This window comes from Eurosta solidaginis, chromosome 5 (genome assembly GCF_040869045.1).
Source record: "Eurosta solidaginis isolate ZX-2024a chromosome 5, ASM4086904v1, whole genome shotgun sequence".
In the NCBI taxonomy this organism is placed as follows: domain Eukaryota; kingdom Metazoa; phylum Arthropoda; class Insecta; order Diptera; family Tephritidae; genus Eurosta; species Eurosta solidaginis.
Genome location: NC_090323.1, coordinates 86,317,141 through 86,332,522, shown reverse-complemented (window position 1 = coordinate 86,332,522; position 15,382 = coordinate 86,317,141).

Below are 15,382 nucleotides of genomic sequence, written 5' to 3'. Positions count from 1 at the left end.
CCCAGCCAGCATTTTTTGAAAATTTTGATCAAAAACTGTTTAATTATCATACACAAAGATGATTAAAAACCTTCAAATTTTAAAATATTTTCTGTTCGAAAATTAATGTATCGTCGGTAGAAAAATGTACCCTAATTGTTGTTATTCTTGAATAATCGTTTATGATTCATATTTCGAAACGCTTTTTATTCATATTTGATATCATTATAAAATTGAGCTGGAATTGTTTTGGAGTAATATTTGACTTTTCACAGTCATTTTCTGATCATATTCGTGAACATATTTCAACGGTTTTGGTAGAGATTTTTGAATGCGATTATCGTGCATTTATTCCTCATATCTCATTCAAAATAAGATACTACATGATCATTTTTTTTCATCGGGGGAAGACAGCACGCGAAAGTGAACTATTTGAAGCACAAGTAACTCGCAAACAAACTTGACCGATATATGTACACCTGCGACTACAACATCCAATATCAGCTAATATCGTCAATATCTTAAAATACGATACGATACGGGATGTTGAAGCCGTATTCAGGAATGTCAAGAGAGTTTCACTTACCTGGGGTTCAAATACATAGTTCACAACTTTTTTATTATCCAACCATTATGTATTTTCTGGGAAACCGAAGGTGGAGAAATGGTTTGGGAAATCTTCGATCACGAGCAGCATTTACATAGTACAAATATATGTACATTATTTCTTGTTTTAAAGAATATCTCTTGTATAAATAATACAATTTTTATATATATTTATGATTGAAAGAATGTGTGTATGTGAAAAAAATAAGATTTTCAATGAAAAGACAAATTTTAACAATTATAAAATTCAATATTAAGTCAACAAATATAGTCAGAAAAGATTCAGAAAGCTGAATTAAAAATGTCTATAAATTTTTGGGTGCCCCCCATAACTTCAGAAAAAAAAATTAAGAAACACATTTTTACAGAAAACATTAGTCAGAACTGTAGCATTACAGCATTGCTTGGAATGCACCTCACTTCAAATGCTTTTAATAACACTAATATACATACAAACAAACGTTCATATTTTACTGATTCACAGTTCATTTACATTTGCCAAACTGTCCAATTTATCGGTCAGCCACACCAACCAACTTATGTGCGGATCATATTGACAGTATGTAGGTCAATACAATAATATGCTGACAAACCATTATTCATTGTGATTCATTATGAAATCATGTACTTTAATATGTAAGCATTAATGTAAGTATGTATGCGTAGGTTAAGAACTTTCAAGATCATTCCTGGATTGATTTCGGGATCTGTCCGTGATTCCGTTAGGATCATTTAGGGATCCGTTCGAGATCCCGTCAGGGTTATTTCGGGACTTCTTCGGGACTGTTTTGGGATTATTTCGGAATCCGTCCGGGATCCCGTCGGGGTCCTTTCGGGATTTCATTTCGGGATTTTTTTTGTTAATTTTTCGGGATTATTATGGGGCCCCCTTCCGAGATCATTTCGCGGACTATTCGCGAATAATACGGGATCATTTGGGGACCCTTTCGCCATCATTCTGCAAGGTTTTCGGGATCCATCCGGGACCTTGTCAGGGTAATTTCGGGACTATATGGGGCTCATTTGGGCACCTTTCGGTCATCATTTCTGAATAGTTTCCGGGATCCCTCGGGGATCCCTTCAGGGTCATTTCGGGATCATTTTGGGGTACCCACCGGCATCATTTCTGGATGGTTTTCGGTATTCGTCCGGGATCCGTCCGTCATTTCGGGACTATTTGTGGATCATTTGGAAACCTTTCGGGCACCATTTCTGGATAGTTTCCGGGATCCCTCGGGGATCCCTTCAGGGTCATTTCAGGACTATTTCGGGATCATTTTGGGGTACCCACCGGCATCATTTCTGGATGGTTTTCGGTATTCGTCCGGGATCCCGTCGGGGTCATTTCAAGAATTTTTCGGGCTCATTTGGGGTACCTAGATGTATGGTTTTCGGGATTCGTCCGGGATCCCGTCTGGATCATTTCAGGACTTTTTCGGGATCATTTGGGGTAACTGCCGACAACATTTCTAGATGGTTTTCGAGATTCGTCTGGGATACCGTCTGGATCATTTGAGGACTTTTTCGAGATCATTTGGGGTATCTTCCGGCAACATTTCTAGATGGTTTTCGGGATTAGTCCGGGATCCCGTCTGGATCATTTCAGGACTTTTTCGGGATCATTTGGGGTATCTTCCGGCAACATTTCTAGATGATTTTCGGGTTCTGTCCGGGATCCCGTCGGAGTTATTTCGGGGTAATTTTGGGACCCTTCCCGGATAATTTCTTCACGATTTTCGGGATCTGTCTGAGTTTTTTCGTGACTTTTTCCGGGCTATTTCCGGATCATTTGCTAACCCTTCAGAGGTCAACTCTGGATGGTTTTCGGAATCCCGCCAGGGTCATTTCGGGCTTTTTTCGGGACTATTTCGGAATCATTTTGGGACCCCTCCGGGATAATTTCTGGGTGATTTCGGGATCTGTCCGGGATCCCTTCGGAGTTTTTTTGTGACTTTTTCCGGACTATTTCGGGATCATTTGCAGAACCTTCAGAGATCAATTCTGGATGGTTTGCGGACTTTTCCGGAATCATTTGGGGACCCCTCCAGTCATTTTTGGATGGTTTTCGGGATCTCGTCAGGGTCATTTCGGGCCTTTTTCGTGACTATTTCGGAATAATTTTGGGACCCCTCCGGGATAATTTCTGGGTGATTTTCGGGATTTCTTCGGGATCCCGTTGGAGTTTTTCGGGACTTTTTCCGGTTTTCGCGATCCGTCCGGGATCCCATCAGGGTCATTTCGGGACTTTTCGTGAGGACTTCGGGATTATTTTGGGACCCTTCCGGCATCATTTCTGGATAGTTTTCGGGATTTGTCCGTGATCCCGTCGGCATCATTTCGTCACTATTTTGGTGTCATTCAGGGACTCTTCCGGGATCATTTTAGGTCTCTTCGAAACCGGTAATTCAGCACACATGGCCGTGGATTTACTGCAAATTATTCGTAATTAAAATTCGGTATGTTTTATCTTTAATATCTAACACAGCTTTTTCGTTCTATTTTTAAAGGAATCCTGTAACGAACTGTTACAACTATAATTACAATTTTTGTAATATTTTAACCAACTAAACACACGAAAAAGCAACACTACTTTCATTTAAAAAATTCTTTTTGGTTTTAGCTAATTGTAGTATCACTCCTTTGTTCTATGAGTAGTAATTCTTTCACCCCCGTCATATCAATTAATTTAACTTAAAAACAAAATGTATTTTTTTAATTCGAAAAAAAAAGTATTGTACTATTCATATAAGCGTGCCTATCAGCTCAGTTAACTCTTTTTTTTTAATGTATTAAAAAATAAAATACATTGACAGAAGCAATTTTTAAACAGACAACTTGATAATCAGGCTAACGTGAATAGCGCATATATTTTATTTTCTCCTTGCGGACGGGGCCGCGGGTAAAGGCTAGTTTATTATAAATGGGAAAGTTTGGATATTTGTGCAGACGTTTGTCTTTGTGACTCAATCACGCAAGAACGGCTGAACCTACTTGGATGAAATTTGGCACGCATATAGCCAATAGTCTAGAAGGATATACTAGCTATATTTTTTTGAATATGGGGGAGGTCGCCGCCCCCTAGGAGCAGTTATAATTTAATTATTCTATTTTTTCGTCTTTGTGACTGAATCACGCCAGAACGGGTACACGGATTTTGAAGAAATCTGGGACACAGACAATAGTCTACTAGCGAAATTTTTTTCGAACATGGAAAGGGGGGTAGGGGACCCACGACCCCCTTCGAACAAATACTTTTTAATAATTTTTACACATTATAACTTTACCTATACGGGCCTTCACCAATATTACAGACTCAATGGGTCAAATAAGTCGTCCTCCTCCCCTCTTCTCAGCCCCCCTGATGTAAAATCTATAAGTTGTATAAGCTTCACCTTATTTTTACTCCCCTTAGGGTCATATCGAGAACCTTCCGGGATCATTTGTGGATGTTTTTCGGGATGCGTCGGGGATCCCGCCGGGGTAATTTCTGGACTTTTTCGGGAATTTTTCGGGATCATTTTGGGACCCTTCCGCTATAATTTCTGTATAGTTTTCGGGATACGTCCGGGATCCCGTCAGGGTCATTTTCGGGACTATTCCGGGATAATTTCGGGACTATTTCGCGATCATTTGGGGACCCTTCCCGCATGGATGGGTTTCGCGAACCATCCGGCATCCCGTCTAGGTATTTTCGGGATCATTTGCGTACCTTTGAGAGATAAATTCTTTATGGCTTCCGGGATCACTACGGGACTTTTTCGGGGTCATTTTGGGTCCCTTCCGTAATCATTCCTGGATGGTTTTAGGGATCCGTCCGGTATCTTCCGGCATCATTTCTGGATGGTTTTCGGGATCCGTCCGGGATCCCATCGGGGTAATTTTGGGACTTTCTCTCGACGAATACGGGATCATTTGGGGACCCTTTCGGCATCATTTCTGAATGGTATTCAGGATGCGTCGGGGATCCCGTCAGGGTCAATTCGGGACTATTTCGGGATCATTTGGGGTAACTTCCGGCATCATTTCCAGATGGTTTTCGGGATCCGTCGGGGTCATTTCGAGAGTTTTTCGCGACTAATACGGGATCATTTGCGGACCAATCGCCATCATTTCTGGATGGTTTTCGGGATACGACCGGGATTTCGTCAGGGTCATTTCGGGACTATTTGGGGATCATTTGGGGTCCCTTCCGGCATCATTTCTGGATGGTTTTCGGGATCCGTCCGGGATCCCGTCGGGGTCATTTCAGGACTTTTGATGATCTCGAATCCGGGATCCATCCGGGACCTTGTCAGGGTAATTTCGGCACTATATGGCGATCATTTGGGCACCTTTCGGGCATCATTTCTGGATAGTTTCCGGGATCCCTCGGGATCCCTTCAGGGTCATTTCGGGATCATTTTGGGGTACCCACCGGCATCATTTCTGGATGGTTTTCGGTATTCGTCCGGGATCCCGTCGGGGTCATTTCAAGACTTTTTCGGGATCATTTGAGGTACCTAGATGTATGGTTTTCGGGATTCGTCCGGGATCCCGTCTGGATCATTTCAGGACTTTTTCGGGATCATTTGGGGTATCTGCCGGCAACATTTCTAGATGGTTTTCGGGATTCGTCCGGGATACCGTCTGGATCATTTGAGGACTTTTTCGGGATCATATGGGGTATCTTCCGGCAACATTTCTAGATGGTTTTCGGGATTAGTCCGGGATCCCGTCTGGATCATTTCAGGACTTTTTCGGGATCATTTGGGGTATCTTCCGGCAACATTTCTAGATGATTTCCGGGATCTGTCCGGGATCCCGTCGGAGTTATTTCGGGGTAATTTTGGGACCCTTCCCGGATAATTTCTTCACGATTTTCGGGATCTGTCTGAGTTTTTTCGTGACTTTTTCCGGGCTATTTCCGGATCATTTGCTAACCCTTCAGAGGTCAATTCTGGATGGTTTTCGGGATCCCGTCAGGGTCATTTCGGGCTTTTTTCGGGACTATTTCGGAATCATTTTGGGACCCCTCCGGGATAATTTCTGGGTGATTTCGGGATCTGTCCGGGATCCCGTCGGAGTTTTTTTGTGACTTTTTCCGGACTATTTCGGGATCATTTGCAGAACCTTCAGAGATCAATTCTGGATGGTTTGGGGACTTTTCCGGAATCATTTGGGGACCTCTCCAGTAATTTTTGGATGGTTTGCGGGATCTCGTCAGGGTCATTTCGGGCCTTTTTCGTGACTATTTCGGAATAATTTTGGGACCCCTCCGGGATAATTTCTGGGTGATTTTCGGGATTTGTTCGGGATCCCGTTTGAGTTTTTTCGGGACTTTTTCCGGACTATTTCGGGATCATTTGCGGACCGTTCGGTAACCAATTCTGGATGGTTTTCGCGATCCGTCCGGGATCCCGTCAGCGTCATTTCGGGACTTTTCGTGACTACTTCGGGATTATTTTGGGAACCTTCCGGCATCATTTCTGGATAGTTCTCGGGATTTGTCCGGGATCCCGTCGGCATCATTTCGTGACTATTTTGGTGTCATTCAGGGACTCTTCCGGGATCATTTTAGGTCTCTTCGAAACCGGTAATTCAGTACACATGGCCGTGGATTTACTGCAAATTATTCGTAATTAAAATTCGTTATGTTTTATCTTTAATATCTAACACAGCTTTTTCGTTCTATTTTTAAAGGAATCCTGTAACGAACTGTTACAACTATAATTACAATTTTTGTAATATTTTAACCAACTAAACACACGAAAAAGCAACACTACTTTCAATTAAAAAAATTTTTTGGTTTTAGCTAATTGTAGTATCACTCCTTTTTTCTATGAGTAGTAATTCTTTCACCCCTGTCATATCAATTAATTTAACTTAAAAACAAAATATATTTTTTTAATTCAAAAAAAAAGTATTGTACTATTCATGTAAGCGTGCCTATCAGCTCATTTAACTCTTTTTTTTTAATGTATTCAAAAATAAAATACATTGACAGAAGCAATTTTTAAACAGACAACTTGATAAGCAGGCTAACGTGAATAGCACATATATTTTATTTTCTCCTTGCGGACGGGGCCGCGGGTAAAGGCTAGTATATTATAAATGGGAAAGTTTGGATGTTTGTCCAGACGTTTGTCTTTGTGACTCAATCACGCAAGAACGGCTGAACCTACTTGGATTAAATTTGGCACGCATATAGCCAATAGTCTAGAAGGATCTACTAGCTATATTTTTTTGAAAATGGGGGAGGTCCCCGCCCCCTAGGAGCAGTTATAATTTAATTATTGTATTTTTTCGTCTTTGTGACTGAATCACGCCAGAACGGCTACACGGATTTTGAAGAAATTTGGGACACAGACAATAGTCTACTAGCGAAATTTTTTTCGAACATGGAAGGGGCGTAGGGGACCCACGACCCCCTTCGAACAAATACTTTTTAATAATTTTTACACATTATAACTTTACCTATACGGGCCTTTACCAATATTACAGACTCAATGGGTCAAATAAGTCGAGGGCTTACATAATGAGCAGTGACACCCTCCGTCCCCCTCCCCTCTTCTCACCCCTCTGATGTAAAATCTATAAATTGTTATAACTCAATATAAATGTTCTCCTAAATCAGTAATTTCTGGTATCTGCCTCAAACAGATGGAGATCTAAACAATTTTGGAAAAACGATCGGTGGTGCTCTCCGTCTCCTCCCGCCATCCGCCCTCCTTCAATTTTTTTTATTAGCACGCTTTTATTAGCTTTACCTGTATGTTTCTTTGTAACTTTTTATTCGCTCCAACGCACCTGCTGCCTTATTAACATGGTTTTATAATTAGCTTCACCTTATTTGTACTCCCGTTAGGGTCATATCGAGAACCTTCCGGGATCATTTGTGGATGTTTTTCGGGATCCGTCCGGGATCCCGCCGGGGTCATTTCTGGAATTTTTCGGGAATTTTTCGGGATCATTTTGGGACACTTCCGCTATAATCTCTGTATAGTTTTCGGGATACATCCGGGATCCCGTCGGGGTTATTTTGGAACATTTTCGGGACTATTCCGGGATAATTTCGGGACTATTTCGCGATCATTTGGGGACCCTTCCCGCATAATTTCTGGATGGGTTTCGCGATCCATCCGCCATCCCGTCGGGGTATTTTCGGGATCATTTGCGTACCTTTGAGAGATAAATTCTTTATGGCTTCCGGGATCACTACGGGACTTTTCGGGGTCATTTTGGGTCCCTTCCGTAATCATTCCTGGATGGTTTTAGGGATCCGTCCGGAATCTTCCGGCATCATTTCTGGATGGTTTTCGGGATCCGTCCGGGATCCCATCGGGGTCATTTTGTGACTTTCTCTCGACGAATACGGGATCATTTGGGGACCCTTTCGGCATCATTTCTGAATGGTATTCGGGATGCGTCGGGGATCCCGTCAGGGTCAATTCGTGACTTTTTCGGGATCATTTGGGGTACCTACCGGCATCATTTCTGGATGGTTTTCTTTATCCGTCCGGGATCCCGTCTGGGTCATTTCGGGACTTTCGGGACCATTTGGGGTCCCTTCCGGCATCATTTCTGGATGGTTTTCGGGATACGTCCGGGATCCTATGGAGATCATTTCTTGTCTTTTGCGGGATCATTTGGGGTCTCTTCCGGCATCATTTCTGGATGGTTTTCGGCATCCGTCCGGGATCATGTCGGGATTATTTCGGGACTATTTCGGCATCATTTGGGGTAACTTCCGGCATCATTTCTAGATGGTTTTTGGGATTCGTCCGGGATCCCGTCGAGGTCATTTCAGGACTTTTTCGAGATCATTTGGGGTAACTTCCGGCATCATTTCCAGATGGTTTTCGGGGTCCGTCGGGGTCATTTCGAGAGTTTTTTCGCGACTAATACGGGATCATTTGGGGACCAATCGCCATCATTTCTGGATGGTTTTCGGGATACGACCGGGATCTCGCCAGGGTCATTTCGGGACTATTTGGGGATCATTTGGGGTCCCTTCCGGCATCATTTCTGGATGGTTTTCGGGATCCATCCGGGATCCTGTCGGGGTCATTTCAGGACTTTTTCGAGATCATTTGGGGTAACTTCCGGCATCATTTCCAGATGGTTTTCGGGATCCGTCCGGAATCCCGCAGGGGTCATTTCGAGACTTTTTCGCGACTAATACGGGATCATTTGGGGACCCTTCGTTATCATTTCTGTATGGTTTTCGGGATCCGTCCGGGATCTCGTCATTGTCATTTCGGGACTATTTGCGGATCATTTGGGGTCCCTTCCGGCATCATTTCTGGATGGTTTTCGGGATCCGTCCGGGATCCCGTCGGGGTAACTTCAGGACTTTCTCGGGATTTGGGGTACCTTCCGGCATCATTTCTAGATGGTTTTCGGGATCCGGTCTGGGTCATTTCAGGAATTTTTTCGGGATCAATTGGGGTATCTTCCAGCATCATTTCTGGATGGTTTCCGGGATCCGTCCGGGATCCGGTCGGGGTTATTTCAGGACTTTTTCGGGATCATTTGTGGTACCTTCCGGTATAATTTCTAGATGATTTTGGGGATCCGTCAGGGATCCCGACGGGGTCATTTCGGGACTATTAGGGGATCATTTGGGTATCTTCCAGCATCATTTCTGGATGGTTTTCGGGATCCGGTCGGGGTCATTTCGGGACTTTTTCGCGACTAATACGGGATCATTTGGGGACCCTTTCGCCATTAGTTCTGGTTGGTTTTCGGGATCCCATCGGGGTAATTTCGGGACTTTTTCGCGACTTAATACGGGATCATTTGGGGACCCTTTCGGCATCATTTCGGGATTGTTTTCGGGATCCGTCCGGTATTCCGTCCGCGTCATTTCGGGACTATTAGGGGATCATTTGGGGACTTTTCCGGCATCATTTCTGGATATTTTTCGGAATCCGTCCGGGATCCCGACGGGGTCATTTCGGGAGTATTTCGGGATCATTTGGGGTATCTTCCAGCATCATTTCTGGATGGTTTTCGGGATCCGTCCGGGATCCGTTGGGGGCATTTCAGGACTTTTTCGGGATCATTTGTGCTACCTTCCGGTATAATTTCTATATGGTTTTGGGGATCCGTCCGGGATCCCGTCGGGTTATTTCGGAACTTTTTCGCGGCTAGTACGGGATCTTTTGGGGACCGCTTTGGCATCATTTCTGGATGGTTTTCGAGATCCGTCCTTGATTCTGTCAGCGTCATTTCGAGACTATTAGGTGATCATTTGAGTACCTTTCCGGCATCATTTCTGGATGGTTTTCGGTATCCGTTCAGGCTCCCATCAGGGCCATTTCGGGACTTTTTCGGGATCATTTGGGGTCCATTTCGGTATCATTTCTGGGTGGTTTTCGGGGCCGTCCGGGATCCCGTCGGGGTCATTTCAGGACTTTTTCGAGATCATTTGGGGTACGTTCCTGCATCATTTCTAGATGGTTTTGGGGATCCGTGCGAGATCCCTTCGGGGTCATTTCGGGACTTTTTCCCGACTAATACGGGACATTGGGGACCCTTTCGGCATCATTTCTGGATGATTTTCGGGATCCGTCCATGATTCCGTCAGCGTCATTTCGGTACTATTAGGGGATCATTTGGGGACCTTTCCGGCATCATTTCTGGATAATTTTCGGGATCCGTCTGGGATCCCGACGGGGTCATTTCGGGACTATTTCGGGATCGTTTGGGGTACATACCGGCATCACTTCTGGATGTATTACGGTATCTGTACGGGAACCCATAGGGGTAATTTCGGGACTTTTTCGGGACTATTTCAGGATCAATTGGAGATCCTTTAGGGGTCATTTCATGACTTTTTCTGTATTATTTTGGGATCATTTGGGGACCCTTCCGGCGTCAATTTTTGATGGCTTGCCGGATCCATCAGGATCATTTCGGGACAATTTTGGGATCATTTCGGAACTTTTTCGGGACTATTTCGGGATCATTTGGGGTATTTTCCGGCATCATTTCCAGATGGTTTTCGGGATCCGTCCGGGATCCCGTCGGGGTCATTTCGGGAATTTTTCTCGACTAATACGGGATCTTTTGGGGTACCTACCGGCATAATTTCTGGATGGTTTTCTGGATCCGTCTGGGATCACGTCGGCGTCATTTCGGGACTTTTTCGGGATCATTTGGGCTATTTTTTCCGCATCATTTCTAGATGGTTTTCGGGATCCGTCCGGGATCCCGTCGGGGTTATTTCGGGAATTTTTCTCGACTAATACGGGATCATTTGGGGTCCCTTTCGGCATCGTTTCTGGACGGTTTTCGGGGGATCATATGGGAACATTTCCGGCATCATTTCTGGGATCGCATCGGGTCAATTCGAGATTCGTGATCATTGAAAGATGGTTTTCAGCATTCGTCCGGGATCCCGTCAGGGTAATTTCTGGACTTTTCCGGGACTATTTCGGGATCCTTTTGGAACACTCCTTAAATCATGTCTGGATGGATTTCGGGATCTGTCCAGGATCACGTCAGGGTCATTTAGGAATCCGTTCGATATCCCGTCAGGGTCATTTCGGGACTTCTTCTGGACTATTACGGGTTCATTTCTGGATGGTTTTCGGGACTTTTTCGGGGCTAATGCGAGATCATTTGGGGACCCGTCCAGCATCATTTCTGGATGGATTTCGGGATCTGTACGGGAACCCATCAGGGTAATTCCGGGACTTTTTCGGGACTATTTCGGGGTTAATTTGGGAACCCCTTAGGGGTCATTTCGTGACTTTTTCTGTATTATTTTGGGACCATTTGCGGACCCTTCCGGCATCATTTATTAATGGTTTGCCTGATCCATCAGGGTTTTTTCGGGACCTTTTTGGGATCATTTGTGGACCCTTCCGAGATCATTTCTGGATCCGTCCGGTATGCCGTAGGAGTCATTTCGGGTTTTTTTGTTACTTTTTCGGAATAGTTTTGGGACCCTTCTGGGATCATTTCTGGATCCGTGCGGGATCCCTTCGTGGTCATTTCCGGACTATTTCGGGATCATTTTGGGACCCTTCCGCAATCATTTCTGTATGGTTTTCGCGATCCGTCGTGGATCCCCTCGGTGCCATTTCGGAACTTTTCTTGTCTGTGTCGGGATAGTTTAGGAACCCTTCCTGGATATTTCCTGGATGGTTTTGGAGATCCGTCGGGGAGCCCTTCCGGGTCATTTCGGAACTTTTTCGGAACTATTTCGGGATCATTTTGGTAATCTTCAGGGATGATTTCTGTGTGGTTCTCTGGATAAGTCCAGAATCGTGTCGTTGTCATTTTTGGAACGTTGTTTTTTGGGACTATTCCGGGAACTTTTGGAGACCTTTCCGGGGGATTTTTGGATGGTTTTCGGGATGCGTCCGCGATAGCGTCGGGGTCATTTCGTGGCTTTTTCTGGATAAATTCGGGTTCATTTGGGGATATTATCAGGTTATCAGCTCATTTAGTTATTTTTTTTACTCAATTATAAAAATAAAATGCATTAGACAGAAAAAATGTTTAAACAGATAACTTGATAAGCAGGATCAATAGCCCATATATTTCATTTTCTCCTTGCGGACGGGGCCGCGGGTAAAGGCTAATCTATCTATATATGGGGTATTCCAACCCATTTCGACCAATTTTGAACCCGACCCCTTTAAAATTGGCTGAAAGTTTTTCTTCTTTTCTAGCTTACGAAAGACGTTTTTCAGAATTTTTTCAAATTTTTTCATCCAACTCAAAAAAAGTTATGAATTTAAAAAAAAAAACCGGTTTTGTTTTCAAAATGCTATAACTTTTTCAAAAATTTACCGTTTTTTTTTTTAAATTGTTTTTAAATGTACTTTTCGGAAAAATACAAAAAAAAATTTTAAAGCTTTTTTTTAATTTTTCAGTATTTCGAGGTTTTTCGAATTTCGGCATTTTTTTTTCTGATAAAAAACTTCAATCAATTCTGCAATCATCCCCACTAATCCCGGAGTGGGGCGATTTTTTTTATATTTTTTTTATCAATTTTATTTATATAACAAAAAAAATATAAGAAAATGATTTTTAAGTATTCTTTTCTTTATATATTATGGTAATCTACGATTAAAATAACCAGGATTAATGAAAAGAATACTTAAAAATCAGAAATCAATACTTAGAATCAGAAAAGAATACTTAAAAAAAAAATCGGCCCACTCCGGGATTTGTGGGGATGATTGCAGAATTGATTGAAGTTTTTTATGAGAAAAAAAATGGCGAAATTCGAAAAATCTCGAAAAACTGAAAAATTAAAAAAAAAACTTTAAAAATTTGTTTGTATTTTTTCTGAAAAGTACATTTAAAAACAATTTAAAAAAAAAAAGATCCCAAGCGGTCAATTTTTTAAAAAGTTATAGCATTTTGAAAACAAAAACGGTGTTTTTTTTTTTAAATTTATAACTTTTTTTGAGTTGGATGAAAAAATTTTAAAAAATTCTGAAAAACGTCTTTCGTAAGCTAGAAAAAGAAGAACAACTTTCAGCCAATTCTAAAGGGGTCGGGTTCAAAATTGGTCGAAATGGGATGGAATACCCCATATATAAAACGAATGTTTGTATATATGTCATCGATTAACTCAAAAACTACTGGACCGATTATTATGAAAATTGGTATATATATGTATTTTTCCACGGGAATGGTTTGTATAATGAGTACTTTGATACCGGGTGACTAGGGTCTGGAGATATAGGCCAAAACATGGACCCGGGTAACTCCAGGAAGTGTTTGTACAATATGGTTATCAACTGGAAGCTGTTTATGAGTACTTTGATACTGGGTATTTTTCGTATTTTTCGTACCCCTGGGTGACTAGGGTCTCCAGATATAGGCCAAAACGTGGACTTGGGCACCCTAGAATTTGTTTCTACAATATGGATATCAAATGAAAGCTGTTGATGAGTGCTTTAGTACAGGGTAGTTTTCATACCTATTTGTGACTAGGGTCTCGAGATATAGGCCAAAACGTGGACTCGGGCACCCCTAGAACGTGGTTATACAATATGGATATTAAATGAAAGCTGTTGATGAGTGCTTTAATACAGGGTAGTTTTCATACCTATTGGTAACTAGGGTCTCGAGATATAGGCCAAAACGTGGACCCGGGCACCCTAGAATGTGTTTATACAATATGGATATCAAATGAAAGCTGTTGATAAGTGCTTTAGTACAGGGTAGTTTTCATACCTATTGGTAACTAGGGCCTCGAGATATAGGCCAAAACGTGGACCCGGGCACCCTAGAATGTGTTTATACAATATGGATATCAAATGAAAGCTGTTGATAAGTGCTTTAGTACAGGGTAGTTTTCATACCTATTGGTGACTATGGTCTCGAGATTTAGGCAAAACGTGGATCAGGGTGACAATAGGGTGTGTTTTGACATTATGGGTATCAAATTGAAGCTGTTAATGTGTGCTTTTCTACAGATTATTTTTTATACCGCTGGGTGACTTGGGTCTCGAGATATAGGCCAAAACGTGGACCCGGATACCCCGAGACAATGTTTATACAATATGGATATCAAATGAAAGTTGTAGATGAGTGCTTTACTACAGGTTAGTTTTCATACCTATTGTTGACTAGGGTCTCGAGATATAGGCCAAAACGTGGACCCGGAAACCCTAGAATGTGTGTGAAATATGGATATCATATGGAAGCTGTTGATGAGTGCTTTAGTAGAGGGGACTTTCATATCCCTGGGTGACTAGGGTCTCGAGATATAGGCTAAAACGTGGACCCGGGCACCCTAGAATATGTTTATAGAATATGGATAACAAATGAAAGCTGTTGACGAGTACTTTAGTAGAGGGAAATTTTCGTACCTCTGCATGACTAGGGTCTCGAGATAAAGGCCAAACGTGGGCCCGTGAACGCCTAGATAGTGTTTTTATATTATGGGTATCAAATTGAATTGATGACTGCTTTAGTACAGGGTCGTTTTCATACCTATTGGTAACTAGGGTCTCGAGACATTGCCCAAAACGTGTATCAGGGTAACAATAGGATGTGTTTTTAAAGTATGGATATCAAATTGAAGCTGTTGATGTGTGCTTTAGTATAGAGTAAGTTTTATGTCGCTGGGTGACTAGGGACTTGATATATTGGCCAAAACGTGGAATCGGAAACACCTAGAATGTGTTTTTACATTATGGGTATCAAATTGAAACTGTTGATGTATGCTTTAGTACAGAGTAAGTTTTACACCGTTGGGTGACTAGGGTCTCGAGATATAGGCCAAAACATGGACCCGGATACCCCTAGAATGTGTGTGTATTATGGATATCAAATGAAAGCTGTTCCTGAGATTTTTAAAGTAATTTTCATTGTGATATTCGATTTAGTCGCATTAACCTGGCAAAACTGATAAATATGCATGCGAAGCCGAAATAAAGACATGAATTAATAATACCCACATACCTATTTACATACATCCTATTCGATTTGCCTGAAATATGGTATATAAATTTGCCTATATTAGTATTTACGATGCTTTTTTCCGGGAAGTAGACCAGAAACGGACTGGGACTGTGATTAGAACTAGGACTGGGACTGAGACTGAGCCTGAAACTGAGACTCGGAGTGTGAATGGGACTGAGACTCGGAATGGGACTGGAACAAAATACATACCACCATACCTCTGGGACTGGCAATAAGGTATGAAGAAGAATGAGAAAAACTTTAGAGAAGAGAAAAGAGAGAAGGAGACTGAGAAAGAGATGGAATGAGGCGTAGTCGGAGATAGATGAAGCGAAAAATATGGAGGGAGGAGTGAATACAAAGATTAGGAAAAGTGTAGACG